Consider the following 14,642-nt stretch of genomic DNA (forward strand, 5'->3'; position numbering starts at 1 on the left):
CTACTGACACAAGATTATTTTGATATCCAATACGTTTTATCAATTAGTTGAACGTACACTGTGAACTAACATGCGACAAATAAAAGTATGCCCAGCATGGCCAGGTGGGTTAAGGCGTTCGACTAATAATCTGAGGGTTTCGGGTTCGAATCCCGGTCGCATCAAACATCCTCACCCTTTCATCCGTGGGTGCGTTATAATGTGACGGTCAATCCCACTATTCGTTGGTAAAAGAGTAGCCAAAGAGTTTGAAGTAGGTGGTGATGACTAGCTTCCTTCCCTCTAGTCTTACACTGCTAAATAAGAAACGGTTAGCGCAGATAGCCCTCGAGTAGCTTTGCGCGAAATTAAAAAAAAAACAAATAAACAAAAGAATAAACGCTTCATAAAATAAGGATTTGGGATTCTTCAAGTAATTTCAAAAACCGTTGGTGAAGTAGTTACAAAATAGCTGAAATGAGGATTTAAATTGTTGCTGTTGTTTGTAGTTAACTACAAAGCTACACAATGGGTTAACTGTGCTTTCCTTACAACATGAGTCGAAACCAAGGTTCTAGCGTTGTTATTCTGTAGACATAACGCTGTGCCTCTGGGGAAGGAAATAATTTAAAATTCTTCAGGTTATTTCTGTAGTCACTATTGGATTTTGATTTCTTAAAGCCACTTCATTGTAACTGTACAAGAAATAAAAAAGTTGTGAATCCCCAAGTAATCTCAAAAACCATTGTTTTAACAGTAAGAAAACAATTGCAATAAGGATTTATATCTATTCAAATGATTTCAAAGCCAAAAGATATGCCCCTTCGCTAGTACAGTGATAAGTCTACGGATTTACAACCTTAAAATCAGGGGTTCAATTTCCCTCGGTGGGCTCAGCAAATAGCCTCATGTGGCTTTGCTATAAGAAAACACACACACCCAAAAGATATCGTTGAAGTAGTTGCTGAACAGTTGAAATAAGGACTTGTATTGTGAATCTTGAAGTACTTCCAAAAGTCATTATTAAAGTAATTATGTAGCTGTTGAAACAAGGATTTGGGATTCTTCGAGTAATTTCTAAAGCCATGGTTGAATTAATTGCACAACAGTTAAAATAACGATTCAAATATTTTAAAGTGGTCTCTGGACTCATTGTTCAAGGCGTTGCGCAGTAGTTAAAATAAAGATTTGGGATTTTAAAAGTAACCTCAAAAAGCCTCTATTAGAGTATTTGTAAAATGTTTGGTACTCTTATTAGTGGCCAAAGGGTACGTGTGTTTTTTTTAAACGGATATGTTTTTTAACAGGTATCTAAAATAAAGCATGATTAACTTAGCGTTCAAATAAAGCTTGTTTGTTTGTTTTTTTTCGAGCAAAGTTACACGAGGGCTATCTGCGTTAGACGTCCCTAATTTAGCAGTGTAAGACTAGATGAAAGGCAACTAGTCATCACCACCCATCGCCAACAATTGGGCTACTCTTTTACCAACGAATAGTGGGATCGACCGTAACACATATAACGCTCACACGACTGAAAGGGCGAGCATGTTTTGTGTGACAGGGGTTTGAGCCTATAACTCTCAGATTATGATAAATAACTGGTACTTTACATTTATTAATAGCTAGTTTGCCGGAAAGACGTCGATTTTTTCCGACATTGGATTAAACATACTTTTTGAGAATGAAAAGAAATATATCTTAACATATGCTTATTGAGTGTAAACCAACTTTTAGAATGAACATCAGTTGCACAGTTGCTAAACTATGGCACTGTTAACATCGTTTTTAAGACTGAAAACTAATACTGCGTAAACGGTCTTTTTTGTCTATTTATGTGCATATGTGTAGCAAAATGATATTAGAAGCTTAAGAAATAGATACAAGATATATAGACGAAAATGAGCAGTTTGGAAACCCAAAGGCCATTAATGCGCAAATCCATATTACTAGTTCCCTATACTTCACATTTTTTAGAAGTAATTTGGCCAATATAATTGAGATTTAGTACTTTGAATATATAGGAAAATTTGTTGCTTAGGTTGGCTATGTATCCCGAATGTGGTACACAATATAGTACGGAAAAATTGGTCTTTATAATAGTGGCGTAACTACAAAAGTTGGTTCACCAAAATGAAATGTAATTGGACCCCTGTATTTATTCGTCTTGCCGGCAATTCTTAAGCTTGCCAGGTTTTTTGGCTCGCTTTCCCTGCAATTACGGGATCTGCGGTGGCGTACTTTCGTGACTGCCTTATAAAGAGGAAACCAAAGCATTTTTAGTGATGGTGTGACAGAAAATTTACATGGGTACACATTACTACCAATTTCTTAGATAAATAACTGTGACCCAACTATTTTGTAAGCAAAGGAAGCAGTATCAAAATCTGACCAATTGTCAGGACAGTGTTATAGAGTAAGGGAAATGTATGAGCAGTGTAGGAACATAGAAGTTTTTCCTATAATACAACACAATAAAACTGAATGTGACAACAAACTTGGTACTTTGCACTGATAGCTTCATCTCGCCCTCTGAAGCTTGTGTTAGTAATGACGATGACCAATGATCAGACGTTGCAGTTATACAAGGAGCTCTACTTGACCGTTTCTTAAGGCTGCCGAGAAATTTTGACATTTTCGGAGGACTGTTTGATTCACAGTTTTTAATAGTTCGGAAAATTCTATTAAGTATCTTATTGCTTGTTAGCGAACGTTGGTGCGGTCCAATGATGGTTAGTTTGCCAAACTGTGGAGATGACGTTCATTGGTTTGAGTCCCGTTAGTGAAAGAAAAAAAATCGTGCTCCGTGAGTGCGTTATAAAAGCAATGATCCATTCGATCTCACAAGAGTAACTCTCTAATGGAACAGCAGTATGGCTGCGGGCTTACAACACTAGAAACCGGGTTTCAATACTCGTGACGGGCAGAGCACATATAGCCCATTGTGTAGCTTTGTGCTTAATTTCAAATATACAAACAAACTGGCGAGAGTAGTTTAAGAGTTGGTGGTGAGTGGTGCTATTGACTAACTGCTTCCCTCTAGTCTAACACTTCACAATTAGGGAAGATTAACGCATATACTCTCTCGAGTTGAATAAACAAGCACAATGCTGAACGTGTTTATAATATGTGAAAGTGCTTGTGTCTTTTTTGAAGACTTTTTAAGGACTAAAATGTTTGTGTCTTTGTTGAAAGTGTGATAAGAAAACTGTTGTATTTAAGTTTAACACGTTTCTAAAGCATGTGGCTAAAACACGTTGTTTCTTTTTTTAGAATAGTTGTATCGTTGTTGAATGTGTATATGATACTTGAAAATTGTTTAATTTTAACAATAATATACAATGTTTATATCTTTGTTGAAAGCGTTTATAATGCTTTAGGAATGTCTGTGTTCAGGTTAACAATATCTCAAGAATAGTTGTATTTTGGTTGGAAACGTTTCTGATATTTTAAAAATGATTATATTTTGACAGTAAAATAAAAAAGAAACCACCTTTATTTTCGATATAATAATAAAAACTTCGTTTCAGCCATCGTTTCGCGACTTCATCAGGACCAGTGGTGCAAAAACTATCGTACTACTAACACTGATGAAAATGGAATGGCGAAACGTTGAATGAAATAATTATGAGTATATACTGAAGAGTATGCGTGTGTGCTTTATGATAGCAAAACCACAATGGGCTATCTGCTGAGTCCACCGATGGGAATCGAACCGTTGATTTTAAGCATTGTAAATCCGAAGACTTGTCGTTGTACCAGCGGGGTATATGGAGTGGAAAGATAGTTTTTCTCTACGTTATGTCTTAGTTAAGATTTAGATGCTTTTTCTGGTTTAAGAATAATTTTGTCTGAATTAAACTTGTCCCTCGCTGGTACAACAGTAAGTCTACGGATTTACAATGCACTCATTAGGGGTTCGATTCCCTTCAGTGGATTCAGCAAATAACGCGATTTGGTTTTACAGTAAATTAAGTTTCTTAAAATTTTTATACTGAACACTTTTTTTAAGAATAATTGTGCCATTAAGCTGAATATATTACTCGCCTATCAAGATTGGTTGTGTCTTGATTGAATATATTTCAATGATTTTAAACACTACTTTGTTTATATTGAAACTGGTTCTGAGGTTTTAATAATAGTTGTTTCTTGGTTGATTACGTTTCAAGAAATGTTGCATCACAGATAATCAGAGCTGTTGCAATACAAATATGTCTATTTGTGATTGGCTAGGCGTTAGAACTAACACAATTCTTCAAGTTAGTTTCATCTTTCTGTAGAAAATTCAAAGTTAACAAGAAAACTAAACTGGCTCGAAGGAGGTTATTCATGGATGTTCTGTCTGCTCTGTATGACCTCAACTTTGTTAATAAGTTCAATTTTACTTTGATCTCCAACTTTATTTTTATTTAGGTTTTGCTCTTGGTTTCATCTTTCCATTTTCATTTCCCCAACTTTTCCTCAGTGCTTCATTTGTTTATTGTTTGAGTTTATATGTTAAAAAACAATTTGTTTTGAAAACTGTAAAATAACTGGTGATTGACCTTCTTTTTGAAACTTATTGCCACAGGGCAACCGAATTATAGAACGTCCTGTTATGAAAGGTTGGTTTACCAGTGCGAAGAATATTCCATAACAATGAATAGATCAAATACCTTAAAAATGGCTGAAATCTTTTCTGTATATTTTAAAATGGTTATTCATTGTTTAAGATGTTTGTAATGTTATGAAAATTACCATTTCTTATTATAAAAGCAAAAGTAAAAAACATACGACTGTACTCAACAGCCCCTTTTTGAAAAAAATTACTAGCTCTCTCTCTCTCTATATATATATATATATATATTCACGTGGCTATATCGAATACGAGGTAGAAGTATTCTTAGATCTAAAATTATGCACATTCACATAGCTATCTGAACAATCAACGTAGGATTATGCACATTCACATGACCAACTGAACAATCAACGTAGGATTTGCACATTCACATGACCAACTGAACAATCAACGTAGGATTATGCACATTCACATGACCAACTGAACAATCAAACGTAGGATTATGCACATTCACATGACCAACTGAACAATCAAACGTAGGATTATGCACATTCACATGACCAACTGAACAATCAAACGTAGGATTATGCACATTCACATGACCAACTGAACAATCAACGTAGGATTATGCAGATTCACATGACCAACTGAACAATCAACGTAGGATTATGCACATTCACATGACCAACTGAACAATCAACGTAGGATTATGCACATTCACATGACCAACTGAACAATCAAACGTAGGATTATGCACATTCACATGACGAACTGAACAATCAACGTAGGATTATGCACATTCACATGACCAACTGAACAATCAAACGTAAGAAAATTATAAGTTATATATATTATTGTATGTATTCATGTCGCCATACTGACAGGTCTTTGTTTGAAAACAACCAAATATATATTTATATGAGAATTAGATCTTAAAGAACGGTAATTATAAGATTATTTCGGAGTATTTTCTTTTATCCTGTTTTTACATAAAAAGAATGTTAGTAATATTTATGACTGGATATTTTATAGAAGATAAGTGAATTGAGTTATACACACATTAAAGGGATTGAGAGGTTAAAAATAGACAATGTACCAGAACCAGACACCGTTTCTCCCAGGATAAGAATTGCGCTGAAAGCTTATAGCCAATTATTGTTACATCTGTATTACATAAATCTAGAATGTCTGACAGAAAACATTTACAAAATCATTTTGGGAAATATGATCTCATAAAAGAACCTGAACATGGATTCACTAAAGAAAAATCTTAGACTATTTAGGAAGTTTTCTTGCTATGTGGAGTTTGGAAAAAAATGTGAGTTTGATTAACTTAAATTTTCAAAACGTTTTTGATAAAGATTCACACAGAAGATTAGCCAAGAAAACAGCATCGATGGGGAACAGGAAGTATTAGTTAATTGGATTGAGGGTTGAATGGAAAGAGATACAGAGGAAAACACATTACTGAAACTCCGTAGAAAAGGACCTTTCTATCTAGTGTCCTAGGGATCAATGTTTGGGTCTCTGCTCTTTTTTATTTATATCAATAACCTTAAGAGGGACATAATTAACAATTACATTATTGGGTAGTTTCAACTACAATGAAAATGTTGTACTGCAGAATGACTTGGATCAATTGCTCTTGGGTTACACGTTTGATATAAAAGGGAATCCCCTTAACTAAATGATTAAAAACATTTTGGCATCGTATAAGTCACTCAAGTAATCGAGGTCGTGCTCTGTTATTATTAATGAAACTAATACAATTTTAGGATATATTGAGGTGCTGATTACAAGTCAAATGAAGCAATCATATATATATATAAATAGAATTTGTTAGATGAAAATTACTTAGAATATTATATATAGGTTGTTTTCTTATTGAAAAAGTGTACTGATTTATTAGAAAGAGTTGAGTCTTGAGGTACCAGGATAATTCCAAGGATGAAAGGGCTACCTCGTAGAAATAGGTTAAGCCCTCTTAACTAATTTTTCTTGAAAATAAAGAAGAATAGGTGATTGTATAAAAGATTGTTTAGGTGATCGAGAAGATAAAGGCCTCTACTTTCTTCGTGTTGAATTCTGAAGACAATAGGACGACATAATGCAAGTCTAACGTTTGAAAAAGGCAGACTAGGCTCCAGTGAAAATAGTTTTATTTTTTTAACATAGGAATCAGCTTAAGGAATGAGCTACGTCAGCAAGTAGGAGAGATCGGCACCTTACAAGAATTTAAGAGGGAAAGTATATTATTTCCTTACGAATAAACGACGAGTTTAATTTTTCTAGAAGAAAGAATTTATAACAGTAAAAGGTCCTTTGTTCTTGTACTGCTAGGCGGAACAGAGTCACTTATAAAAATAATTATAGGTACACTATCATAAGGCTATGTTAAAAGTCTTTGTACCAACATCTCAGGATCTATGCTTAGTGTATGAACATTTCTATACTGAAAAATGCACGTATACACATCCTATACAAATCTAACACACGTGAATATTAAAGTGACTACATCCAATAATCTCTGCATTAAAATATCCAGGAGTATAATGTGTAAATTCAGGTTGCTCTTCTGAACAATATTAACAGAAAAAAGGCGAAAATTTATACAATAAACATTCACTTGTTAAACTGAACAATCATTGTAAAGAAATGTGTCATTCCGTACTACGAATGTGAGTATTCGGTAGATATAATGAAAAGTCTTTGTAAGGAAGTATTTTAGTTTCTACTTGTATCTCAGAACGGCTGGTATAGGCATTAGCACTTTTACTAATGAAGCAGAGAATAACGTTTCGACCTTCCTAGGTCATCTTTGTTAACCTGAAGATATACGCATTGTATATATTCAGTTGTTATACAGGACAGTCTCTGTAAGGAAATATTTCAGTCGACAGTACGTGTATTCAGTAGCTAGCTGTAGGGAATAGTCTTTGTAAGAAAAAGATTTCAATTTATACTTTATGTATACTGAGTGAAAATACAGGGCAGTCTTCGTAACGAATTATTTTAATCCATAGAACGCATATTCAATGACTAAACAAAACAGATTTTTGTAGGAAAATATGTTAATATGTAGTAATTTGAATATACTGAACATTGTGTAGTAATTTCCAGATGTAACCAATGCATTTTAAAGTGGTGATCTTGACCATTCTGTCGGACAAAATCCCAGACCTGGTATGTGATTTTGACTACTCTGTAGGAGCGTTCCAAGACCTAATCTGCGTATTTTCACCTGATGATCCTGATCACTCTGGAGGAAGAGTTCTCAGTTTCAATCTGTGTATATTTTCCTGGCTATTCTGAACATTATAAGTTTGGAAGTCTCTAAATGTAGCCCGTGTTTGTTCACGTCTTTACAATGAACATTCTACGCATTCACATGGCTATAATTAGTTGTTTCTGTATGTAAATCTCTAGATATACATATACATATACATATATAGTCACGTACCTATAATAAAGCATATAAATAACAACCTATTGTTCATAGCTGTACTTATTTAGGCATTTGTAGTGAACAATCTGTGAATGAAAATGAAAAAATTTATGAGCGTTCCGTAAAAACAAATGTTCCCAGTTTTACAGACCGTGCTTGTCTTTACTGAGTTTGATTTTCATGAAAACAACGACATCTGTATTAAGTATATTCGTACAGCTTTTTAAACATTCTTTTTGTGAACATCTCAAAATCTTCAACGTACAAAATCGCGTACCTAAAATTAAACAGTCGATGCTTGAAAATGTTCATACCCAAACTATTTATGGGAACGTGATTGTATTGAACTATAAAGACCACTGTTAAAAAACTATGTGGTTTATACCATACGCAATCACACGACTATACTGACTAGTCTGTGTAGAAAACTCTTCTGGTATATAGGTTGTACGTATTTACTCGAATCCCCGTCGCATCAAACATGCTTGCCCTTTCAGCCGTGGGGGCATTATAATGTGACGGTCAATCCTACTATTCGTTGGTAAAAGAGTAGTCCAAGAGTTGGCGATGGGTTGGGATGACTAGCTGCCTTCACTGCTAAATTAGGGATGGCTAGCGCAGATAGCCCTTATGTAGCTATGCGCGAAATTCAAAAACAAACTTACATATATTTACATCTATCTACTATTCTGTCTATATATTTCAACTAGCTACAGGCCCGGCATGGCCAGTTGGGTTAAGGCGTTCGACTCGTACTCTGAGGGTCGAGGGTTCGAATCCCGGTCACACCAAACATGCTCGCCATTTCAGTCGTGGGGGCGTTATAATGTGATAGTTAATCCCACTATTCGTTGGTAAAAAAGTAGCCCAAGAGTTGGCGGTGGGTAGTGATGACTAGCTGCCTTCCCTCTAGTCTTACACTGTTAACTTAGGAACGGCTAGCGCAGATAGCCCTTAAGTAGCTTTGCGCGAAATTCAAAACAAACAACTGGCTATACAGCTCTTTCTATTAACTTCGTACAGAAGTCTCTGCCTGCGGCGACAGCAAGAACTTCGGTATTTGGAGGAAGTAGGAGGAGTTATATGATATCATACTGTAAGTTTTGTTACATGACTAATATGGGCTTGGAATTCATCTTCATTATGCTCAATTTCTGCAGGAAAAAAACACACTTTTAAATATTTTCTGTTGACAATTTACAGCTTTGTTTTTTTTTAATAAAAATATTAATGATATTAAATGCTGCTGTGTTTTTAATATTTAAGAAAAGTGGCAGATTAAAGATGTTATATTAACTTATAACAACTGTTTACTGTTGATAATTAAGAAAGCTTTATATCGGTATCATAATTGTTTGTGCATTAATAGTAATATTTTAATGGGACATTATTAGCTTCATTTGTTGACAAAGATGATGTCATGTCTAATCGATTTTAACTCGCCTGCTCTCAGCTACTTCTGTTATGAAAAAAATATCACGAAAGTGTGTGCATTATACGCAAAACAAACTCAAAATTCTAATCCTTCCTCTTTTCATGTTGTACTTATAATTAAGAATATTTCATGTCGTTTTTGTGACCTTTTTTAAAGTTTGAAATATTGCTTCTGTGGAGCCATAGTTATTGATAATAATACTTGTAATTCATGATATTCTGTAACTCAAACTCGGCTACCAAACTTTAAACTTTGATACTGATTGAAAGTTCAGTGACATGGTTAAATCAGAACATGAGTTGTGGTTTCATGTTTCTTGTTACAAAAACCTTCCTGTCTCCAGGATATTAAAGGAATGCTTACGTAAACTTTGACCAAACCACTGTAATTTAATCTCACGATCTTATTTTTTTTTATATTATGTGGTAGAGGTACAAAACAGGAAGGCTGCATTCAAATGAATAAGTTATATTCGAATATAAACAACTTTAAATTACCGTGATGCAGACTTAGTATCAGAACAGAAATGTTGACTTTTCAAGTGCAACACAGACGGACGAAAATCCCACCGACCTGACAAACCCTAACGGCCGTTGCGAGAACTTCGTCCGGAGGCATTACACCGTATGGGGTACTGCTGCCATCTTTTGTTGTTTCTAAGTATCACTGCTGCATAGCGAAAGAGGTGTCTAGTGAATGGTGTCAGTTAAGAACTTATGACGTAATTCTGCATATTTGGACGAAGTTCAAGAATTTCTTGCGTAAATTGAAATAGCAGAGCACAAGAATTAGATCTAAAGAATATAAAAGTAGCAATGACAGTTTTCTTATAGAAACAGTATTCATTCCAAAAGACTTACTCAAAGGAGATATATTTTTATAAAACGTTTCAACGGTGGTTTAGGCTAAATAAAGAAACGTTTCTCTATTAGTATTTCGAAAAATAGCGACTTTAATCGCCCAGGCGGATATATTTGGCAGTAATAAGTTAAAATAGTAAAGAAAAATAAAATATTATAAATATATACATTGAACTTAAATATTGGCTTACCTCTCCAGTCGAAGAGTAGATTGTTAGCACTACATTCAAGAATTGTATGGAGGAAATAACTAAGAAGAAAACGAAATGCCACCTGTTTTTATACAAACAACAGCCATGTTAAGCTCCTCTAAGTCGCGTCTTATGAACCAACAGTGACGAACGAGGTTGGATTCAGCAATGAAAGTCACTCTATGTCCTTCAAACCCCACCACACGAAAATTTCCTAATACAGTGATTGGCTCCATTAATAGAAGATACACCAATAACATAGTTTATGTATATAAATGACAAGCCTAAGAGCTTTGTAATTGGTGGAAAATGAGTTGTTATACACCCACAGGTAATTTACTCAGTAGCATTGGAATGCACAGATGGCCTCATCAACGAGGCTGATCTATATTTCCTTAAGATCCAAGGGAGTGGGTTTATCCTAAGGGTCGGCCAAAATATTTTGAAACAACTAAAAGTGACTCAAACAACAAAAATAATTTAAAATAAACACTAAACTTACTGTACTGAGCATCACCAGAGTAAAAATGGCAAGTGAGGCAGCTAATGCGATGATTCATAGTACAACGAGGACACAAGTAGGCCAACACAAACATATACCTCATACACGTTATTCATACAAACGCCCTTGTGTTTACTTCCCAAGTTTAAAGTCCTTGTAAGTGGTTACTAATAGCGTGGTTATTGTACGAGACAAATTACTTAAACTTTCTCCCTTCTACTGAAGAACTGAACTGCAACCAAAGTGAATCTTTTTGCTTCAATTGATATTAGATGTGTAAAACACTCAACATTAATTTTAGTTTTATTTCAGATATTTGTACTTATAGACATTTCCTGTTGTTCTTTGTTAAACGTTTTTGTTTTTAATCTGATTTAACCAGTCTTCTCATTTCCTCTTACATTTCGCCTAGCTCTACATTTAACATTCTCCTTCTCTAGTCTGGCTTCCCATATCTTTTCTCTCACATTTTAAATTTATCTTTTTTTTTTAACTCAACATATCTCAGTTCTAGCCATTAATTCTTCTTTCTCATGGTCAGGTGGTTAAGGCACTCAACTCATAATAAACAAAATCCATAGATTTTGGCCAGGTGGGTTAAGGCGTTCGGTTTGTAATTTGAGGGTCGCGGGTTCGATCCCACTATTCGTTAGTAAAAGAACAACCCAAGAGTTGGCGATGAATGGTGATAATTAGCTACCTTTCCTCTTGTCTTACACCGCTAAATTAGGGAGGGCTAGCGCAAATAGTCCTTTAGTAGCTTTGCGCGAAATTGAAAACAAACAAAAACACTTTGTTATTGTTGTTCAACGTATTTACTCATGTCTCCAGCTAAACTAACCGCCACACACTACTCTAAATTATTCATTTTCGATAAATTGGTTCGAAATATCGTTTGTCTTTATTCGTGTTCTCGATTCTGACTGTTGCTGACATGTGAATACAAAGCAGTCAAATTTATGTATATGTTGTTGTTGTTTTCACTAAATAGGAAAGAAATGAAGATGATAAAATCATTCCAATTAAATGTACTTCCTTTGGACAAGATTGGGTAACAGTTTAAACATCACATAAAATATATGCAAAACGCCTTTATTATTCTGAACTGAACCAACAGATACTGCGAAATAATACAGTCATTCCTTATGGCGTCTGTTGTTTTGCAATTTTGAGTTTGTTCTTTGTTCTGTTTATAATACCCTAACCCTCCCAGTGGAAGACAAGTAATGTTACGAAACGTAAACAGTACACTCCATAAGCCAATAAAGTGTACAGTATACAGCTGCCTCTAATAATAGAAACATTTCTGCATTTGAAATAGTAGCTGAGGAGACACCAGGTAGAAGAAACCGTTTCTTTTTCATTAAATAAAAGATATAGTTTGTAAACAAAGGAAAAGAATAATTGCGTGAAAAACAAAACATAGAAAGAATATATTAAACTCAGACTATAAGAGAATGGTAAGTAAAGTTGAACAGAAAGCAACTTAAAATATTCAAAAGAAATAATATGGAGAGGAGAGGGTAAAATCATAATAAGATAAAAATGTGAGTAAAGTTCCACAGAAGTCAATTCCAAATATGCGAGAGTTAAGATAAGGAAAAGCTACATTAAACAAAGTCTAGATTACAAAGATAGAAAAGTTAAACATAGAACAATATTAGATGTACGAAAAAACATATATGGAAAAGAATTTGATTTGTTTTGAATTTCGCACAAAGCTACTCGAGGGCTATCTGCGCTAGCCTTCCCTAATTTTGCAGTGTAAGACTAGAGGGAAGGAGCTAGTCATCACCACCCATCGCCAACTCTTGGGCTACTCTTTTATCAACAAATAGTGGGATTGACCGTAACATTATAAGCTTTCACGGCTGAAAGGGCGAGCATGTTTGATGTGACAGGTATTCGAACCCACCACCCTCAAATTACGAACCGAGCGCCTTAACCCACCTGGCCATGCCGGACCCGTAACAAAGTGAAAGACGAGAAAAACAATGATAGGTTAATTTGTTTGACTATATCTATACAGTAAGTATATTTAAGTTTCACGTCTCCTCTGGATGATATAAAGGAACATTCTCCTCACTTTAAATACTGTATTTATACATTTTGTTATAAGTCGTATCTTGTACGTAATACAAAGTGTTGTCCAATTTGACTGACTACATTTGTTTTACATATGACATACACCGACTATCACGTGCATAATACAGAGGAACTGCAGCCCAGTTTGCTGCATTTATACTGTATACATTACATACATCAGTTATCATGTGCATAATACAAAGAAACGTTTACCTGGCTCACGTGATTACATTTCTACTGTATATTACATATATCGACTGTCATGTGCATAATGGAGAAGAAAGAGTAGTCAGCTCATTTTGGATATATTTATACTATACTAGCAGTTGCTTGTTGAAACAATTCAACAGATATATCCCTAAAAATAGTGAAGAGTAAATATGCAGTCTATCTAATCCTTTGTATCAAAGCGCATACGCAATGCGATTGTCTAGTGTTATTTCAATAAGAAACACTACATTACTTTTGTTTTTAACCAAAGGAGACCAACTCTAATGCGTTTTTGGCAAAAATGTTTTGGTTTCAATGCAACAGGTGCATTCAGCAGAATGGAATGCTCAGGTTCGTTAAATACTTCCGGATATTTTTACCGCTGGATGCCACTATTCATTGTTATTTTATTGCACGAAAATAACTCCATTGATTTGATTGTAATTAATCACAAAGACACACAATGGGCTGTCAATATCTGGTTTCTTTTTTTTTTTTTTTTTCGCTCAAAGCTACGTCGTCCCTAATTTGGCAGTGTAGGACTAGAGGGATTGTTTGTTTGTTTTTTGAATTTCGCACAAAGCTACTCGAGGGTTATCTGTGCTAGCCGTCCCTAATTTAGCAGTGTAAGACTAGAGGGTAGGCAGCTAGTCATCACCACCCACCGCCAAATCTTGGGCTACTATTTTAGCAAAGAATAATGGGATTGACGGTAATATTATAACGCTCCCCACGGCTGAAATGGCGAGCATGTTTGGTGCGACGGGGATTCGAACCCGCGACCCTCGGATTACGAGCCAAACGCCTTAACCCACCTGGCCATAAACTGGTTTCTATCAGTATAAGTCCGCAGACATCCTGCTGTGCCACTAGGGGGCATCGCCATCAAGGTGAGCGCCCTTTGACAGTTGTTAGTCCTATAAAAATGGTCAAAGTGGAGATATTCAATTCAATTTAAAGCAATTTATTCGATATAGTACAATAAAATCGTGGATGTTTATAATACCAATATGAAATAAACACCACACATGTATGAGTTGAACAACAACAAATGTATACTCAGACATATTCCTCTTTTTATGTTTGTTTGTTTTTTGGAATTTCGCGCAAAGCTACACAACTGCTATTTGCGCTCGCCGTCCCTAATTTAGCAGTGTAAAACTAGAGGGAAGGCAGCTAGTTATCACCACCCACTGCCAACTCTTCTCAACTTTAAAAGTAAGCTAAGACTCTTAATCAAAGTACAACATTTATTTTTCATGTTATGTGGTTACCATGAAAACTATTTAAAAAACATTTTCTAGTGTTGGCAGGGCCTGGCATGGCCAGGTGGGTTAAAGCGTTCGACTAGTAATCTGAGGGTCGCGGGTTTGAATCTCC

At 35.1% G+C, this 14,642-nt stretch overlaps 1 protein-coding gene across 2 annotated transcripts in view; it reads right to left on the bottom strand.

Annotated features, from left to right (window-relative positions):
• Positions 1-14,642, bottom strand: part of LOC143236938 (eukaryotic translation initiation factor 4E transporter-like) — a 93,005-nt gene that overhangs the window by 56,651 nt on the left and 21,712 nt on the right. The window contains exon 1 of one of the 2 annotated variants that reach the window (XM_076475651.1): positions 10,466-10,610. The exons of the other annotated variant lie outside the window; for it this stretch is intronic. The gene's annotated coding sequence lies outside the window, so the exon portion shown is untranslated. Of the gene's footprint in view, positions 1-10,465; positions 10,611-14,642 lie in introns of those variants that run through there. 2 annotated transcript variants of the gene reach the window in all.

The sequence above is a fragment of the Tachypleus tridentatus genome, chromosome 13 (genome assembly GCF_004210375.1).
Source record: "Tachypleus tridentatus isolate NWPU-2018 chromosome 13, ASM421037v1, whole genome shotgun sequence".
Lineage (NCBI taxonomy): Eukaryota > Metazoa > Arthropoda > Merostomata > Xiphosura > Limulidae > Tachypleus > Tachypleus tridentatus.